This window comes from Pelophylax lessonae, assembly GCF_965119305.1.
Source record: "Pelophylax lessonae genome assembly, chromosome: 2".
Classification (NCBI taxonomy): domain Eukaryota; kingdom Metazoa; phylum Chordata; class Amphibia; order Anura; family Ranidae; genus Pelophylax; species Pelophylax lessonae.
The window spans coordinates 738404951-738426018 of record NC_138769.1 but is presented as its reverse complement, the minus strand read 5'-3'; positions in this window follow the sequence as shown (position 1 = coordinate 738426018).

Sequence of the window (21068 nt, the reverse complement as noted above, 5' to 3'; positions counted from 1 at the left end):
TAGTCCTTCCCTCCCGTTTAGTGCTAGTTAGAACAGTCCAAGCTAGTCCCACCCCTTTTCTTCCATGCCCACTCAGTGTAAGTATTTCGCAGAGACAGGGCGTAGATAAAGTAATTGGCTTCTTACACTTACAAAAGTGTCCATTTAGAGCCACTACAACTTGTTTACTTGTGTAATTTGGTATCTCCCTTAGTCCTTCCCTCCTGTTTAGTGCTAGTTAGTCCAGTTCGAGCTAGTCCCACCCCTTTTCTTCCATGCCCAATTAGTGTAAGTATTTCGCAGAGACAGGGCGTAGAAAAAGTAATTGGCTTCTTACACTTACAAAAGTGTCCATTTAAAGCCACTACAACTTGTTTACTTGTGTAATTTGGTAACTCCCTTAGTCCTTCCCTCCTATTAAGTGCTAGTTAGTTCAGTCCTAGCTGGACCCTCCCCGTTTCTACCATGTCCCCTCAATCAATGTTAGTACTTTGCAGAGACAGGGCTTTAAAAAAGTCATTGGGGTTGATTAACTAAAACTGGAGAGGGCCAAGTCTGACGCAGCTGCACATGGTAGCCAATCAGCTTCTAACTTCAGCTTTTTCAATTAGGATTTGACAAAAAAAAAACCTGGAACCAGATTTTTCACTCTCCAGGTTTAGTAAACCAAACCCCACTGTCTTCTTACACTTACATAAGTGTTCATTTAGAGCCACTACAACTTGTTTACTTGTGTCATTTGGTATCTCCCTTAGTCCTTCCCTCCTGTTTAGCGCTAGAATATATATATATATAAAATAAAATAAAATATAAAAATATAAAATAAAAAAATGACTTACTACCACTGGCGACATCTGTCCACTTTCCAGAGGCACTGCTGCCATCTCTGCTGTCATAGGACAACGGGAGGACATTCAGCCACTAGAGGGAGCATCTACAGACCCCCATAGTCAATACTGTAATTCAAATATGGTACAGCAAATGCGCAAAAATGGAACAGATTTTAATTTTCTTTACAAAGAGCAGTGCAATGATGACCCAAAATAGGTGCTCAGTGCAAATACAATGTTCTTTCCTTTTAAGATATAAAAGTAGTCCAGAATCAGATTTGTGAGTCATTTTTAGCACTGAACAATGCGATGCCTCAGACTGCAGTGAGAGAGTGATAATTATCATTACAGGAGCGATGGAACATCCATCTGCAATGATATCGGATCCCTGAGCATGGAGCTAAATATGTGACATTCTATACCTCTAATGGGGTTTATAATGGAAACCAGAGCCTAGCGATTTATGCCGCGGCCAGAACGCAGAATCCCATATAATGTACTGAGAATACACCCAATGAGAGAAATCTGAAAATATAGAAAATCACCAGGAGGCTCCAAAATCGATCTTTCTTGCTACCTTTTCTTTCTATCCCTTCATTTTCCTTTCTCTAATGCTCTCCATCTCTGCCACCCTCTTCCTATTCCTTTCCCTCTCTTTCACTCTAGAATTCCTCTTTCTTTTTCTGAAATTCAAATAAGGTAATTGACAGAATCAAATACATTTTAGCATTGCGTTTTTATGGGTTGGAGGAGGGCAGGGGTGAAAGTAATAACTCCTAGGACATTATTAGGGGTAAAGAGTAATACAAAGGGGATAGGAATGTTTTTTTAGTCACCTGCGCAGAGCAGTGCGCCCCGAGCCCACCCATTGTGTGACAATAGCGAATGAAAATTCGCTACTGTCACATGGATCCTCCTCCTGGCCAATCAGGAAACGGGTCAGATACGTGCTTTCTGATTGGCCGAAAGGCAAACCCCATGCCATTGGCCGAGGAGGAGGTGGGAGGACTGAGGACTGGAGGAGACGCCGGGGGACTGTAGAGAAGCCGCCGCTACAGGTAAGTGCACTCCGGGGGGGCTTGGCATGCTGGCATCTGTGCATCGAAAAGGGGCACGCTGACATCTGTGCATTGAAAGGGGGCACGCTGGCATCTCTGCATTGAAAGGGGGCAGGCTGGCATCTCTGCATTGAATGGGGGCACGCTGGCATCTCTGCATTGAAAGGGGGCACACTGGCATCTCTGCATTGAAAGGAGGCACGCTGGCATCTGTGCATTGAAAGGGGGCACACTGGCATCTGTGCATTGAAAGGGGGCACGCTGGCATCTCTGCATTGAAAGGGGGCAGGCTGGCATCTCTGCATTGAATGGGGGCACGCTGGCATCTCTGCCTTGAAAGGGGGCACACTGGCATCTGTGCATTGAAAGGGGGCACGCTGGCATCTGTGCATTGAAAGGGGGCACACTGGCATCTGTGCATTGAAAGGGGGCATGCTGGCATCTCTGCATTGAAAGGGGGCAGGCTGGCATCTCTGCATTGAATGGGGGCACGCTGGCATCTCTGCCTTAAAAGGGGGCACGCTGGCATCTGTGCATTGAAAGGGGGCACGCTGGCATCTGTGCATTGAAAGGGGGCACGCTGGTCTCTGTGCATTGAAAGGGGGCACGCTGGTCTCTGTGCATTGAAAGGGGGCACGCTGGCATCTCTGCATTGAAAGGGGGCACGCTGGCATCTCTGCATTGAAAGGGGGCACGGTGATCTCTGCATTGAAAGGGGGCAGGCTGGCATCTCTGCATTGAATGGGGGCACGCTGGCATCTCTGCATTGAAAGGGGGCACACTGGCATCTCTGCATTGAAAGGAGGCACGCTGGCATCTGTGCATTGAAAGGGGGCACACTGGCATCTGTGCATTGAAAGGGGGCACGCTGGCATCTCTGCATTGAAAGGGGGCAGGCTGGCATCTCTGCATTGAATGGGGGCACGCTGGCATCTCTGCCTTGAAAGGGGGCACGCTGGCATCTGTGCATTAAAAGGGGGCACGCTGGCATCTGTGCATTGAAAGGGGGCACACTGGCATCTGTGCATTGAAAGGGGGCATGCTGGCATCTCTGCATTGAAAGGGGGCAGGCTGGCATCTCTGCATTGAATGGGGGCACGCTGGCATCTCTGCCTTGAAAGGGGGCACGCTGGCATCTGTGCATTGAAAGGGGGCACGCTGGCATCTGTGCATTGAAAGGGGGCACGCTGGTCTCTGTGCATTGAAAGGGGGCACGCTGGTCTCTGTGCATTGAAAGGGGGCACGCTGGCATCTCTGCATTGAAAGGGGGCACGCTGGCATCTCTGCATTGAAAGGGGGCACGGTGATCTCTCTGCATTGAAAGGGGGCACACTGGCATCTCTGCATTGAAAGGGGGCACGCTGGCATCTCTGCATTGAAAGGGGGCACGGTGATCTCTGCATTGAAAGGGGGCACGCTGATCTCTGTGTATTGAAAGGGGGCACGCTGATCTCTGTGCATCGAAAGGGGTACGCTATACCTAAAATACTGAACGCCTCTTTCACACTTTTGTGACCTCAAAGTCACACAATTTGTTACAGTGTTTTTTGCCGCAAAGCAATGCCTATTACATTTTTCTGTTTGCGCCCCCCCCAAAAATTATCTTCTCTGTCAAGAATCTGTTGACCAAAAGATGCTTCATGACATCGATCAACTTAAGAGATGCTTACCTACGTATTCCTGTAGCCCCTCAGTCCCAAAAATTCCTGACTTTGGCTGTGGATATGGGGAAGGAAGTCCTGCATCTACAAGGCCTTGCTTCTCTCCGGCTTTAAGGAGTCTCAGTAATCCCATATCTGGACAGCCTCCTCTTCTTTGCTCCTTCCAAGGAAAGATTCCAGGCTCCCCTGTCAGACAGGACCACTAAGTAATGGACTTTCAATGCGGCAGAGTCACATTTAGGTGAAGAAGCCACTCCTAGTCTGCTAATTGGACAATGCAATCCAGCAAAACACTGAAGAGTCTTCTGCTTACTGGTTTCTTCTCCAGTCTTTATGTTCCCACACATCAAATGTGCGCTGCAATGGAGCCTTATTTGCTCTAATGCCTCTACAGCAGTCCTTGGACCAGTTCCCAATAGATTGCCTCCAGTGCAGACCTTAGACCATGATCCCCACATCTATCTCCCAAGTGCAGACCTTGGATCATAACCCCCTTCCAATGCAGATATTGGACCAGGGCCCCCATACCTTGTCTTCATAGTAGATCTTCGACTAAAGCACCGTTTTTTTGTGCAGAACTCTTACCTGGGGTCAAATAGCTTGCTTCCAGAGCAGACTTTGGACCAGAGCTCTCATACCTCTCATCCAATGCAGACCTTTGACCACAACCCCTATACCTCACTTCCAATGCAGAGCTTGGACCAAGGTTCCCATATCTTTCCTCCACTGCAGACCTTTGACCAGAATCCTTATACCTCGCCTCCAGTACAGACCTTGGACTAGGACCCAATTGCTTAACTCCAGTGCAAACCTTAATCCAGTTACCTCTACTCCACAGCAGACTTTGGACCAGCGCCCCATACTTCACCTTCCAGTGCAGGACTTGAACCCGGACCCTCATAAATTGCCTCCAGTGCAGACCTTGGACCAGGGGCACTTGGTCTCTCTTTCAAGGAGACGTTAGCTCTCATACCAGGCCACCTTCATCCCAGCCTGATGTTTTTTTATACTTGCTAATATTTAAAGGGGGTGAATTACAATGCACTGTAACAAGAATGTGGAGCACAGAGCAGCGACGGTTCTTATATCCCCTGCCCTTGACTAGAGTCCACATATATTTCCTCCATAGTAGACTTGGTCAAGGGTCTTCATACCTCTCCTCCAGAGCAGACTTAAGGCCAGGGTTCTCATACCTCTCCTATGGAGTAGACATGGACAAGGGACCTCATACCTCATCCTTAGAGTAGACCTTAGTCCAGAGTCCCCACACCTCTGCTTCAGAGCAGACCCTAGACTGGGGTCCCCATACCTCTGATCCAAAGCAGAGCCTAGACTAGGCTCCCCATACCTTTTCAGAGTAGGTTTAGACCAGAATCATCATACCTTTTCTGAAGAGCCAACCTTGGATAAGGGTCCTGATACCTCTCTTCCCGGACAGATCCTTAACAAGGGTTCTCATACCTGTCCTTCAAAGCAGACCAGGGTCCCATACCTCTTCTCCAGGTCACACTGTGGACCTAGGTCCTCTTACCTCTAATAGGGTCTTCATACCTCTCCTCCAGAGCAGACTTAAGACCAGGGTTCTCATACCTTTCCTATGGAGTAGACATGGACAAGGGACCTCATACCTAATCCTTAGAGTAGACCTTAGTCCAGATTCCCCATTCCTCTGCTCCAGAGCAGACCCTAGTCTGGGGTCCCCATACCTCTGCTCCAAAGCAGAGCCTAGACTAGGGTCCCCATACCTTTCCAGAGTAGGTTTGGACCAGAATCATCATACCTATTCTGAAGAGCCAACCTTGGATAAGGGTCCTGATACCTCTCTTCCCAGACTGATTCTTAACAAGGGTTCTCATACCTGTCCTTCAAAGCAGACCAGGGTCCCATACCTCTTCTCCAGGTCACACTGTGGACCTAGGTCCTCTTACCTCTAATAGGGAGCAGACCTTGGATCAGGGTCTCCATACCTTTCCACCAGGGCAGACTGTGCACCAGGACCCCCCTATCCCTCCTCCAGGGCAGAGCTTGGACCAGGGTCTCCATACCTCTTGTCCAGGTCACACAGTGGACCAGGGTCCTTATACCTCTACTAGGGAGCAAACCTTGGACCAGGGACTCCGTACCTTTCCACCAGGGCAGAATGTAGACCAGGAGCCCCCTATCCCTCCTCCAGAGCAGACCTTGGACCAGGGTCTCCATACCTTTTCTCCAGGTCACACAGTGGATCAGGGTCCTTATACTTCTGCTAGGAAGCAAACCTTGGACCAGGGACTGCATACCTTTCCACCAGGGCAGAATGTAGACCAGGAGCCCCCTATCCCTCCTCCAGAGCAGACCTTGGACCAGGGTCTCCATACCTCTTCTCCAGGTCACACGGTGGACCAGGGTCCTTATACTTCTGCTAGGGAGCAAACCTTGGACCAGGGACCCCATACCTTTCCACCAGGGCAGAATGTAGACCAGGAGCCCCCTATCCCTCCTCCAGAGCAGACCTTGGACCAGGGTCTCCCTACCTCTTCTCCAGGTCACACAGTGGACCAGGGTCCTTATACCTCTACTAGGGAGCAAACCTTGGACCAGGGACTCCATACCTTTCCACCAGGGCAGAATGTAGACCAGGAGCCCCCTATACCTCCTCCAGAGCAGACCTTGGATCAGAGTCTCCATACCTCTTCTCCAGGTCACACAGTGGACCAGGGTCCTTATACTTCTGCTAGGGAGCAAACCTTGGACCAGGGACCCCATACCTTTCCACCAGGGCAGAATGTAGACCAGGAGCCCCCTATCCCTCCTCCAGAGCAGACCTTGGACCAGGGTTTCCCCACCTCTGCTGCACAGCAGACTTTAGACCAGGGCTAGAATAGCCTAGTTGGACCAAGTTTATCTGGAATATTCCAGTCTGTATACAGTGCTATGATCCTACAAGAACAATTCTAGATGACAGGTTGTCATGGTAATTATATGTTCACTTTTCTTCTTTAGTTATAATAACAGTTGCTGTTTCCAGGGTTACCCATGCTCTTCACTGACACCACATGAAAAACCTAGATCTCATCCTATGGGGAGGGGGGGGGGGGGGGTCGAGGTTGAAAAAAAAACTTCAGGTTGTGTATTACTTACTGCTTCAAAGTCAATTGGTGCTCAGATATGCAGCAGTTTACTAGTTAAAAGAACAGTTTTTTCCCCCAGAATACAATGAATATATATATATATATTTTTTATAATAAACAGAGCAACTTACAAAAGTGCAAAAAAAATATCCAGTTTTATTTTGTTTAATGCTTAACTCCAGGCACATAAGGACACAAATTAAAGCAGCTTTCTAATCATTAATACATCAGTGAATGTATTTTTATAAAATGCAAGCAATGTATCTACCTGAATCTGATCTGGTATCTCCTTCTTTGCAGTTCACTGTACAGCAGGGTTGGGGTGTGAGAAGAAGAAGCAGCAAAAGGAGCCAGTCAGCTTATGTGCTGGCAAGGAGCATGCTGATCTCCCCACTGCGCTGCTTTTCTTTTCACTGTTCAGTCACAGGCTGGGGGGCGGTTCCAGGACAACATGAAGAGGGATAAATGATGCTGGTCAGCAGACTGAGGACATCCAGTGGCAGAAAAAAGTACTGCAGGGAAAATCTCAAGATCAAAGGTGAATATTGAAGCCGAAGCAGATTTTATTTTGTTTAGTGCGCCATTCATTTTTATCTTGCAATTTGTTTTTTTTGAAAACTTGTTTTTATTGAATTTTTGCACAAAAAAACAGACAAGACAATGCCACGCAGGGCAACAACCATAAACAGTGACAACAGGTCAAACCCCTCCCACACCACAGCACCGTGGCGGAGTCCCCATCGTCCCCTGCAAGCCAGCGTCGCGCCACCACCTCCTGCCCAGCCAGGAAATATTTATAAAGATCAGGTAAAGCCAATCCCCCCTGACCCCAGGGCTCCTGCAACACCTGCAGACCAATTCTAGGAGGAGAGGTACCCCAAATAAAGGAACCTATCAGGCCATGAACGCGGCGGAAGAAAGAACGCGGGACCCACACCGGGGAATTTCTAAGGAAGTATAGAAAGACAGGGAGAAGTTTCATTTTCACCAAGTTAATGCGCCCCAGAACTGACAAAGGTAAGTCGCGCCATACCTCCGCCCTGCGTTTAAAGACCTCCAGCAGTGGGTTAAGATTCAGAGTAAGATAATCCGCCACCCTCGCCGACACCCTGACTCCCAGGTAGGTGAACTCCGTCACCCATTTCAATGGTAGCGCCCCATCAGCTGCAGCAATGGCACCAGGATCAATAGGGAGCATAGTGGATTTATCCCAATTCACCCTTAGGCCGGAAAACTTTGCAAAAGTGTCTAGGATATTGAACACCGCCCGCAGAGAAGCATTGGGATCCTTCAAAAATAAAAGCATATCATCCGCATAAAGTGCCAGGCACTCCTTAATGGAGCCCACTTCCAGAGCCCCCACCTCCGGAGATGCACGCAACGCAATAGCCAAGGGTTCAATCATCAGAGAGAACAAAAAGGGCGAAAGAGGGCAGCCCTGCCTAGTCCCCCTACCCACTGCAAAAAATGGAGACAGGGAAGATCCAATCTTCAACGCCATACGCGGGGAGGAATACAAAAGGGAAATCCACTTGCAAAATTTAGGACCAAACCCCATGCGCCTCAGCACCACCCCCATGTACCCCCAATCCACCGTGTCGAAGGCCTTGGCAATGTCCAAGGACACCACCACCCTAGTGCCAACGGATGCATGGGACACCTGCAAATGAGTAAACAGACATCGAAGGTTGGTGTCCGTGGACTTGCCTGGCATAAACCCGGTCTGATCAATGTCCACCAGGGAAGGCAAGACCACCGCCAGCCTAGTAGCCAAGACCTTCGTGAGTATCTTGAGATCCACATTGAGTAAGGCAATGGGGCGGTAGGAGGAACACAGGGTGTGATCCTTCCCCGGCTTGGGCAGGAGAACAACATACGCCTCGAGCATGGAACCCGGCAGGGCCCCCTGATCGAAACACGCAGCATACAATGCCTGGAGCCTGGGAGCCAGGGAGTCTGAGTACTGCCGATACCATTCCACCGGGAACCCATCAGGGCCCGGCGATTTATTGGAGGGAAAGGATGAGATGGCTCTCTCTATTTCCTTCAACGTGATGTCATTGTCCAGCCACGCACTATCCTCACCCTCCAAGACCGGAACCGGCAAGCCAGATAAAAGGCGCTCCAACTCCTCCAGGTCATATGCAGGTAGGGGGGAATAGGTGTCAGAGTAGTAATCCATAAAGACCCGGGAGATCTCCCCCGGGTCCCTAACCAGTTCCCCTGAACTAGACTGGATGCACGGAACACTTACCGAAGCCCTCTGATCTGCCACCAAAAAGGCCAAAAGCTTACCATTCTTGTCTCCCTTCTCAAAAAGTGACTCCGCTCTATGTTTAAGGTTGGCATGCGCAAAATCAGTATCCAACAAAGCCAAACGCCTCCTGGCCTCCTCCAGGGCCGCATAAGCCGCCGGTCCCGGAGTGGCCGAGTATTCATCTTCCAACCTACGGACCTCCAGCAGAACAGCTTCCCTGTCAGCATTAGCCTCCCTACGAGATGCCTTAATCGCAGAGATGTAATGACCCCGCATAACCGCTTTGAAAGCATCCCACAGGACCACCCCTGCCGTGGACGAGGCATTATCTTCCCAATATGTAGGCATCTGGGGCTCCACCTGCTGCATCACCTTGTCAGTTTGCAGCCAACCCGGCGAAAGGCGCCATGCACCCCTAGTTCTACCCGTTCCCACCCGCAGAGTCAACAGCAGTGGGTTGTGATCAGAGAGGCCACCCGCCAAATATGTAGCATCCTGGACCAAAGCAAGACAAGGCCCTTTAGCAAAAGCCAGATCTATCCTGGACGCCGTTCTGTGCACCCCAGACCAACAGGAGTAGCCACGTACCCCAGGGTTTTTCCAGCGCCACAGCTCCGTAAGCTGAGCCGCGGAAGACCAGGACACCAGTTCAGGAGACGACAGTCTACCCGGGTTAGAGGAGTCCAGCCCGCCGTCCAGAACAGCATTGAAATCCCCCGCCATAATTAGAGGAAGATGCATATAAGGGGCCAAGGTCACCAGGAGATCCACCAGAACCTGAGAGTGGAACGGGGGAGGTAAGTAGACACCAGTGTTGCCAACCCCCCGGAGGGAAATTTACTGGCAGAACGTCCAAAATTTACGGACAGCACCAATTTTTTACGGACACTGAAAAAAGTACCTAAAATAACAATTTTCAGTGCTAAACCGTGTAAATATCAATATTTTAACTATAAACATATAGCTAGTGCTATTAGCAATGTGTTCAAGTTAAACAAAAGTAAAAAAACATATTTCTCAAATTTACATGAAGGTTGGGTTACCATAACCCAGCCAGCACAGAGTTCCCCATTACATCAGAGTCTGCAGACTCTGGTCAGACATGGTAAAGGAGGTGGGCAGACACTGCGGACATGGTAAAGGAGGTGGGCAGACACTGTGGACATGGTAAAGGAGGTGGGCAGACACTGCGGACATGGTAAAGGAGGTGGGCACTGGGCAGACACTGTGGACATGGTAAAGGAGGTGGGCACTGGGCAGACACTGCGGACATGGTAAAGGAGGTGGGCACTGGGCAGACACTGTGGACATGGTAAAGGAGGTGGGCAGACACTGTGGACATGGTAAAGGAGGTGGGCACTGGGCAGACACTGTGGACATGGTAAAGGAGGTGGGCACTGGGCAGACACTGTGGACATGGTAAAGGAGGTGGGCACTGGGCAGACACGGTAAAGGAGGTGGGCACTGGGCAGACACTGTGGACATGGTAAAGGAGGTGGGCAGACACTGTGGACATGGTAAAGGAGGTGGGCAGACACTGCGAACATGGTAAAGGAGGTGGGCAGACACTGCGGACATGGTAAAGGAGGTGGGCACTGGGCAGACACTGTGGACATGGTAAAGGAGGTGGGCACTGGGCAGACACTGCGGACATGGTAAAGGAGGTGGGCACTGGGCAGACACTGTGGACATGGTAAAGGAGGTGGGCACTGGGCAGACACTGTGGACATGGTAAAGGAGGTGGGCACTGGGCAGACACTGCGGACATGGTAAAGGAGGTGGGCAGACACTGTGGACATGGTAAAGGAGGTGGGCAGACACTGCGGACATGGTAAAGGAGGTGGGCACTGGGCAGACACTGCGGACATGGTAAAGGAGGTGGGCACTGGGCAGACACTGTGGACATGGTAAAGGAGGTGGGCACTGGGCAGACACTGCGGACATGGTAAAGGAGGTGGGCAGACACTGCGGACATGGTAAAGGAGGTGGGCAGACACTGCGGACATGGTAAAGGAGGTGGGCACTGGGCAGACACTGCAGACATGGTAAAGGAGGTGGGCACTGGGCAGACACTGCGGACATGGCACAGGAGGTGGTCAGAGACTGCGGTCATGGCACAGGAGGTGGTCAGAGACTGCGGTCATGGCACAGGGGGTGGTCAGAGACTGTGGACATGGTACAGGGGGTGGTCAGAGACTGCGGAAATGGTACAGGGGGTGGTCAGAGACTGCGGTCATGGTACAGGGGGTGGTCAGAGACTGCGGACATGGTACAGGGGGTGGTCAGAGACTGCGGACATGGTACAGGGGGTGGTCAGAGACTGCGGACATGGTACAGGGGGTGGTCAGAGACTGCGGACATGGTACAGGGGGTGGTCAGAGACTGCGGAAATGGTACAGGGGGTGGTCAGAGACTGCGGAAATGGTACAGGGGGTGGTCAGAGACTGCGGAAATGGTACAGAGGGTGGTCAGAGACTGCGGTCATGGTACAGGGGGTGGTCAGAGACTGCGGACATGGTACAGGGGGTGGTCAGAGACTGCGTGGACAAGTGCCCTCCTCACCCCCTCAAAGTATTTTCTTCCTCTGTCCCCCTTACCTTAGCTCTCCACATCAGTGTCCTCCTCCTAAGTGCCCTTCACCTCTCCATAGCCATATCAGTGACATTACTGCAGAATGAAGCTGTGTGACTCTGCCTGTGGAGAAGTGAAGGGGGCACAGGAGCAGGACACTGATGTCCTCTGCCCCCTGACTCATCTCTCTACTACTTCAGTGACAGTCTGTGCTGCTACTGCTAGCTGAGTGTCTGAGCCTCAGTGGCTCAGAACCCCACTCACCAGACCAGTCCTCCTGCTCTTCTGTGTGCTCTCTCTGCGGCTCTGCCTCTGCTGTCACAGCCTGTCTGCTCTGTCCACTCCACTCCACCATGTGTCCGTCCGTCCAGCAGCATCTTCTAGAGTTCTAGTGTCCAACTCCACAGCTGCGCTGCAGCACAGACTCCACTCCATACTGCTGGCGCGGCGCCTGGCAGCCGGCGGGAAAATTTAAATGACGGCAGGGGCGGGCGCAGGCGGGCACTCGCAGGACACGATCATCATCCAGTGCGAGTCTACATCTCTCTGCGAGTGTGAGAGAGCTCGGGGATCTCCGGAACTGCGCGCCGCGCACGCGCAGTTCTGCCAGTGCCGCCGCCGCCGTAGATTTACGGGCACTTTTCTCCTGCTACGGGCATTTACGGGCAGGAGAAAAGTGCCCTGATTTTACGGGCTGTCCGTAAATCTACGGGCGGTTGGCAACACTGGTAGACACTCACCAGTACCACCTGCCGGGGAAAAATCTCCAGTAGAACAATAACATACCGTCCGCCAGGATCCGTAATTACCTTTTGAATCGAGCAGGGTGCATTTCTACCCAGCAAAATAGACACCCCACGGGCATACGTGGAGTAAGTGGCATTGAAGATCCTCTGAATCCAAGGCCTCTTCAAGGCAAGCACCCTGCTCCCATCCAAATGCGTCTCCTGGAGGAGGATAACATGCGGTTGAACAGATTTAATATACCTAAAAATGGCTGTGCATTTCACCTTGTCATTGAGACCCCGCACATTCCATGACATGATTTTAAGTAGCTCAGCCATAGAACAGCAGAGGGACATATAGCAGGAGGGAGCCGGAGGACCAAGCACAGCCCGAGGACCAACCCGATCCCCCAACTCCATCCAGACATTCAGCAATACAGACACATAAGTAAAAAAGAACAGTGACCACCGGATGGAGCATGGAGCCAAAAACAAAAAAACATCCCTGCTGTGATACCCAAACCTGGAACAAAAAAAAGTGCAACAGGGTACCCAGCCTAATCCCAAAACCCAGCAAAAATTTTAAAGGCATGGCTGCAACATAAAAACCGCAGCCGGCGTTACTCTTGTCCACCAACGGCAGCCCCAAAAAAAGGGGGGGCCGCTAGATAGTCATTCCTCAAAAAAAAAAAAAAAAAAAAGGAAAAAAACCTAAAGGGAGGAAAAATAGAGTCAAAACAAAAAAAGAGAAAAATGTCAGTTCAACAACGTGTAGCACACAGAGCTCCAATGACCTGTAGACCAGTCCACAGCCCCAGGAATAGAAGCATGGATCCAGCCCAGGGCAACCCAGGAAACTTCAGGGCAGGATCAACAATACAGGAACCATAGATGTCCCCCCAGCAGCAATTGAGGAGGCAGACCGTGCGTAGACAGGAGCTGCAAATAGGGAGTACAGTGCAGCAGGGCCCCAAGAGCCCCATATCATCCAAGATAGCAGGTGCAGCAGAGGAAATTAAATGGAGTCCAACCAGTCAGCAGCCTCCCCCGCCGAATTGAAGAAAAGGACAGATCCCTTGTAATCCACACGCAAGCGGCTCGGGTACATCATGCCATATTTCAGGCCCTTGGTTCTCAGGAGTTTGCGCACTTCAGTAAATGATCTGCGTTTCTTCTGCGTTTCCACAGAGAAGTCAGGAAATAACATTATCTTGCTGTTCTCAAACTGCAATGCCTCCTGCTTCCTGGCCTCAGAGAGGATACGATCCCTGTCACGGAAGTTCAAAAAGCGGACCAGAAACGGGCGCGGGGGGGCCCCGGGTGGCCGAGGTCCCGTGGGAACCCTATGGGCCCTCTCCACCACATATGTCGGGGGAGGGGGAGGCAATTTGAGTAGATCACAAAAGAACTTCTCAGCAAACAATGTAGAGTTAGATCCCTCAGCCTTCTCTGGCAAGCCGACCACCCTGATATTGTTGCGACGCTGTCGATTCTCAGCATCCTCCATCTTGTCCGCCAAAGCATTCACCTGGGCCTGCATGGCAATGATTTGTGCCGAATGGGAAGCGGTAACATCCTCCACCTCAGACACCCTGCCCTCAGTCTCAGTCAGGCGCCCCCTGATTTTATCCAGATCATGGCGGATTAGGGTACATTCAGAGGCCAGGTGGTCAATCCGGAGCATCAGGGCAGTTTTTGAGGCGTCTATAGCAGCCAGTATGGGAGCAGTAATATCCCCCCCTCCATGCGACCCCCCATTCTGACCAGCGGTCCCCGGCAGAGACCCCCCGGTACCTGAGTCCATAGGCTGTGCCATAGGAGGGTCCCCGGCCCCCGCGGACATCTTTCCCGACTTCAAGAAGGCCTGGGCGCCTGTGGCTGCAGAGGAAGAAGATGAGGCCTGGACCTGCAAGATGGCGGCGGCCGCTTTCGCGCCTCGCGGCGGGACCGCTCGTTTAGGCCGCGGGGTCGGTGCTGAAACCCGGGATTTTCTCCCCGGCATCCGTGCCCCACCTGTGCCCAATGCGGAGGAGGGCAAAACCGCCGCGATCCGAGGCACAGGGGCCGTGGATGGAGCCGGATAAGATCAGGATGGTGGAGAGCTCTGCTAACACACGTCCGGCGTCGTCTACATCCCGGCCACGCCCCCATCTTGCAATTTGTTAACATATTTTGTATAAAATAATGCTATTCAAAATACTTTAATTCACCCATTTTCCGCTTTAACTTGAACCTAGTGCTGGGGAGGTTACATACAGTATCTCACAAAACTGAGTACACCCCTCACATTTCTGTAAATATTTTATTCTATCTTTTCATGTGACAACACTGAAGAAATGACACTTTGCTACAATGTAAAGTAGTGAGTGTACAGCTTGTATAACAGTGTAAATTTACTGTCCCCTCAAAATAACTCAACACACAGCCATTAATGTCTAAACCGCTGGCAACAAAAGTGAGTACACCCCTAAGTGATATGGTCCAAAGTGTCAATATTTTGTGTGGCCATCGTTATTTTCCAGCATTGCCTTAACCCTCTTGGGCATGGAGTTCACCAGAGCTTCACAGGTTGCCACTGGAGTCCTCTTCCCCTCCTCCATGATGACATCACAGAGCTGGTGGATGTTAGAGACCTTGCGCTCCTCCACCTTCTGTTTGAGGATGCCCCACAGATGCTCAATAGGGTTTAGGTCTAGAGACATGCTTGACCAGTCCATCACCTTTACCCTCAGCTTCTATAGCAATGCAGTGGTCGTCTTTGAGGTATGTTTGGGGTTGTTATGTTGGAATACTGCCCTGTGGCCCAGTCTCTGAAGGGAGGGGTCATGCTCTGCTTCAGTATGTCACAGTACATGTTGGCATTCATGGTTTCCTCAATGATCTGTAGCTCCCCAGAACTCATGCAGCCCCAGACCATGACACTCCCACTGCTTGACTGTAGGAAGACACACTTGTCTTTGTACTCCTCACCTGGTTGCCCCCACACACGCCTGACACCATCTGAACCAAATAAGTTTATCTTGGTCTCATCAGACCACAGGAGATGGTTCCAGTAATCCATGTCCTTAGTCTGCTTGTCTTCAGCAAACTGTTTGTGGGCTTTCTTGTGCATCATCTTTAGAAGACGCTTCCTTCTGGGATGACAGCCATGCAGACCAATTTGATGCAGTGTGCGGCGTATGGTCTGAGCACTGACAGGCTGACCCCCCACCCCTACAACCTCTGCAGCAATGCTGGCAGCACTCATACGTCTATTTCCCAAAGACAACCTCTGGATATGACGCTGAGCATGTGCACTCAACTTCTTTGGTCGACCATGCTGTAAATCAGTGGTTCTCAATTCCGGTCCTCGGGACCCACTAACAGGCCAGATTTTAAGTATTACCTTGGGGGATGCAGACTAGAATACTGCAATCACTGAGCAGCAAATGAGATCACCTGTGATGTAATTTAGTTATCTTGCAAACCTGGCCTGTTGGTGGGTCCCGAGGACCGGAGTTGAGAACCACTGCTGTAAATAATCATTTAAAATACTTTTTTTTCCTGTGTCTTTATTTGCACTTTTTAAATATGGTGACAGTGTTTCTTTAATGTACAGGAAGGTCATTATAACTCACTGTGATCAGGTTTAGTAAATAAAAAAGAAAAAAAAAAAAAAAGAAAAGATGAGAATGCCAAATTAATGTATAACTAAAGGCAAAACTTTCTTTTAGTTTTGGATATCGTGGAGGAGGAGGAGGACCTCTAAGTTTTTAGTGCTGTCTGTGACCCCGTTATATAGATTAATTCTCTCTATTTGTGCTCTTTACCATTATCTTTAAAAATGAAAGTGGAAAAAAAAATGAAAGTGGAAAAAAAATCCCAAATTTTGGGTTGTCCACAGAAATGTAATCAATAATATTTACAGATATTCCTATAATTATGGATCTCATTATACTTAGTGATAATATATTTATATAGGGATATAATTATATTTACAGATATTACTATAATTATGGGTATCAATATAATTAGGGATAATAGATTTAGGGATATCATTATAATTTGAGATACAGTAACATTACATTTAGCAATATCATTATACAGCATTTAGAGATTTTATATTTAGAAATGTCATTATATTTAGAAACTCACTCACTTTTTGCTTTGGAGATAATTGCCGTATAAAATTCAGGTGAGAAAGTTAAATTTATCAAAAAAAGGGATCCAAGCTCCCTCCTACAGACAAGCTGTCAGAGAGGATTCTTTAGTAAATACATCTGTGAATATCGCATCTGTTTCCTGTGACTCCACAACTCTATCTTAATTCTCTATCCCTGATAATGATAATAAAGAACAAAGTCCTATCCTATGGGCCCATTCACATAGGCGGCCGGGTGGTGGGGAAAGCAGGAGGCTTTTACTGGCCCTCGAGCACCCACCATGCAGCCGCTTAGGGTTGTAGAAATGCCATTTTTTGTTACTTTTGTATCATATGATCACAGGTAAAGCAACCTGACAAGTAAAATAAATAAAAAAATAAATAAAATAACCCTTTATTATCTCTTCTTTCACCCTAATCAGCCCTAATTAACTCATCCCTATTATTTTTCTGATGTTTTTTTATTTGTATTTTTCTAACAATTAAAAAAAAATAAAAAAATATATATATACCGTATATATATATATATATATTCCGTATATATATACATACATATATATATATAAAAAATGTAAGGAACACTTTGAAAACGCATCAAATATCATGGGGGAAAATCTCATGCTTGATATCTATACTGGTATGGACTGGGTAATGTGTTAGGATCTATACTGGTAGGGACTGGGTAATGTGTTAGGATCTATACTGGTATGCACTGGGTAATGTGTTAGGATCTATACTGGTATGGACTAGGTAATGTGTTAGGATCCATACTGATATGGACTGGGTAGTGTGTTAGGATCTATACTGGTATGGACTGGGTAATGTATTAGGATCTATACTGGTATGCACTGGGTAATGTGTTAGGATCTATACTGGTATGGACTAGGTAATGTGTTAGGATCCATACTGATATGGACTGGGTAGTGTGTTAGGATCTATACTGGTATGGACTGGGTAGTGTGTTAGGATCTATACTGGTATGGACTGGGTAATGTGTTAGTATCTATACTGGTGTGGACTGGGTAATGTGTTAGGATCTATACTGATATGGACTGGGTAGTGTGTTAGGATCTATACTGGTATGGACTGGGTAATGTGTTAGGATCTATACTGGTATGGACTGGGTAATGTGTTAGGATCTATACTGGTATGGACTGGGTAATGAGTTAGGATCTATACTGGTATGGACTGGGTAATGTGTTAGGATCTATACTGGTATGGGCTGGGTAATGTGTTAGGATCTATACTGGAATGGACTGGGTAATGTATTAGAATCTATACTGGTATGGACTGGGTAATGTGTTAGTATCTATACTGGTATGGACTGGGTAATGTGTTAGGATCTATACTAGTATGGACTGGGTAATGTGTTAGGATCTATACTGGAATGGACTGGGTAATGTATTAGAATCTATACTGGTATGGACTGGGTAATGTGTTAGTATCTATACTGGTATGGACTGGGTAATGTGTTAGGATCTATACTAGTATGGACTGGGTAATGTGTTAGGATCTATACTGGAATGGACTGGGTAATGTATTAGAATCTATACTGGTATGGACTGGGTAATGTGTTAGTATCTATACTAATGTGTTAGAATCTATACTGGTATGGACTGGGTAATGTGTTAGTATCTATACTAATGTGTTAGGATCTATACTGGTATGGACTGGGAAATGTGTTAGGATCTATGTAATCTTGTAAGCTGGAAACATGACATTAGATATTGATAAACAAATTCATTACAAATGGACAAAAACATTGAAAACATATTTCTTGTTATTATTATTATTTTTTTAAAATAACGGCTTACAGGATAATGATTATTATTATCATTATTATCACACAGAGTGCTGCCTTTATATTAGTTATTGATTTCTTTCTAGAAGCACGTTGAATGCACCTAGAGCGCTGGATAACATATATGCGATGTCAGACATCAAATGTGATTCGAAACGCACTGTTATGCAAATCACACGCGATGTCTGTGCGATGCAAATTCAGCCATACAGATTGTATGGCTGAATTTGCATCGGATTCGGACACATCTCGCACAGGACCCTTTTTTGGGTCCACAACAGAATTGGATCGCATGGGTGTACACCCCTATGCGATCCGATTCATGTCCAAACTGACAATGCACTGCGATATACAAACTAATCTGCGGGTGTTGTTAACTTTGTATTGACACCCCTAGCGATTCGCATATGGCAGTGTGAACTGCCTGCGAGTTGAATACGATGCGGGAACCCGCAGTGGATTCGCAGGGCTCCCCCATGGCATTTATGTGAACCAGGACTAAGTGACATGGCTTTGTTTATAAACAAACCCATGTACTTATTTTTAATGCTAATTTCAATCAAACAGTATAAGAGTCGGTTCACACTATGGCAATCCGACTTCGGGGGTGACCTGTGAAGTCGCGTGCACCGCGACTTCGGCGCGACTTGCACGGACTTCACATAATGGAAGTCAATGCAAGTCGCTCCGATGTCACCCCAAAGTAGTACCGGAACTATTTTCTAAGTTGGAGCAACTTGAGTTGCTCCTATTAGAACGGTTCCCGTAGCACACAATGGACCGCGACTTGTCAGGCTGACAGGTTGCCTGACAAGTGGCGGTAGTGTGAACCAAAACTGAAAAGTAATTTCCACTAAATTTGGTTGACGGTAAAAGAAGTCATTTCTCAGCAAAACCACTTTAGCGGAAATCTCTAATTTCTCCTCTTGGTATCTGCTAGTCCCAAGATTCAGAGACCCTTCGGCTAATTTGGACGCTGTAAGTTCAGTGATTTTTTTTTTATTCATTTTTATCCTCAAGTGACTGAGAATAAAATGAAAAAAACATACGTGCCCCGATAATCTCGATTATCTAACTAAGGCCCCTTTCACACTAGTGCGACTTGTCCCGCGATTTTGGACCGCAAAATCGCATGACAAGTCGTTTTCCATTATTTTCAATGAGCCCCATTCATATCAGTGCGTTTGGAAGTCGCACCGACTTCAAAGTAGTTCCTGCACTACTTTGCCACGATTTAATGCGTTTTGAGGTATATAGCCCTGAGCCATTGCTCAAAATCGCGTCAAAATCGTGGCAAAGTCACGTCAAAATCGCGCTGCGATTCGCGGCAAAATTGCGGTAAAATCGCGTCGCATAAGTGTGAAAGGGGCCTTACAGTACAAGCTGGTTATCACCTTAAAGGAGTCTACTGCCTAAGAGAGTGGTAGGAGCCGCCAACGGGACCTCAGAACTGTCACCACACAGTATTGTAGCTGTGGAGAAGCAGTGTTGTTACCCTAGGACAGGACTACAGACCATCTTCCTCACACCTCCTTACTACAGAACACCCTCCTCACACCCCTTATTTCTATAACACTTAGGGGAGGTGTTCTATAGCCCTAACATGCCTCCCAATAAAAATATTTGGGACAACACAGTGACTATTCTGTCTATGGAGAAGCAGCGATGTCTCCCTAGGATGGGGTGGGTGTATGGGGTCAGGTGAGGGTTCTGCACTCCTTTATCCCAGGAGGAACTCTTGCCTAATGATGGGCAGTAGGCAATGGTGCATAATTTATGCAGGCCGGTGATCAGGAATGTGGAGATGGCGTGTACTGTGCACGTCTCAGGCATGGCGGCACTCCGTGTGTAACTAGAGGTGGGGGTCGAAAGGAAGCCCTTTTAAGGTGGAGCGGTGGATTTGCTAGTGGAAGCTTCTCGCAAAGTAAGCCTATGAGTCTGCCTAGACCAGCCTTTTTAACCAGGGTGCCAAGGCACCCTGGGGTTCCTTGATGTTTCTTCAGGGGTTCCTTGATGTTTCTTCAAGGGTTCCTTGATGTTTCTTCAGGGGTGCCTTGATGTTTCTTCAAGGGTTCCTTGATGTTTCTTCAGGGGTGCCTTGATGTTTCTTCAGGGGTGCCTTGATGTTTCTTCAAGGGTTCCTTGATGTTTCTTCAGGGGTGCCTTGATGTTTCTTCAGGGGTTCCTTGATGTTTCTTTAAGGGTTCCTTGATGTTTCTTCAGGGGTGCCTTGATGTTTCTTCAGGGGTTCCTTGATATTTCTTCAGGGGTGCCTTGATGTTTCTTCAGGGGTGCCTTGATGTTTCTTCAGGGGTGCCTTGATGTTTCTTCAAGGGTTCCTTGATGTTTCTTCAGGGGTGCCTTGATGTTTCTTCAGGAGTGCCTTGATGTTTCTTCAAGGGTTCCTTGATGTTTCTTCAGGGGTGCCTTGATGTTTCTTCAGGGGTTCCTTGATGTTTCTTTAAGGGTTCCTTGATGTTTCTTCAGGGGTGCCTTGATGTTTCTTCAGGGGTTCCTTGATATTTCTTCAGGGGTGCCTTGATGTTTCTTCAGGGGTTCCTTGATGTTTCTTCAGGGGTGCCTTGATGTTTCTTCAGGGGTTCCTTGATGTTTCTTCAGGGGTGCCTTGATGTTTCTTCAGGGGTGCCTTGATGTTTCTTCAGGGGTGCCTTGATGTTTCTTCAGGGGTTCCTTAATGTTTCTTCAAGGGTTCCTTGATGTTTCTTCAGGGGTGCCTTGATGTTTCTTCAGGGGTTCCTTGATGTTTCTTCAGGGGTGCCTTGATGTTTCTTCAGGGGTGCCTTGATGTTTCTTCAGGGGTTCCTTGATGTTTCTTCAGGGGTGCCTTGATGTTTCTTCAGGGGTGCCTTGATGTTTCTTCAGGGGTTCCTTAATGTTTCTTCAAGGGTTCCTTGATGTTTCTTCAGGGGTTCCT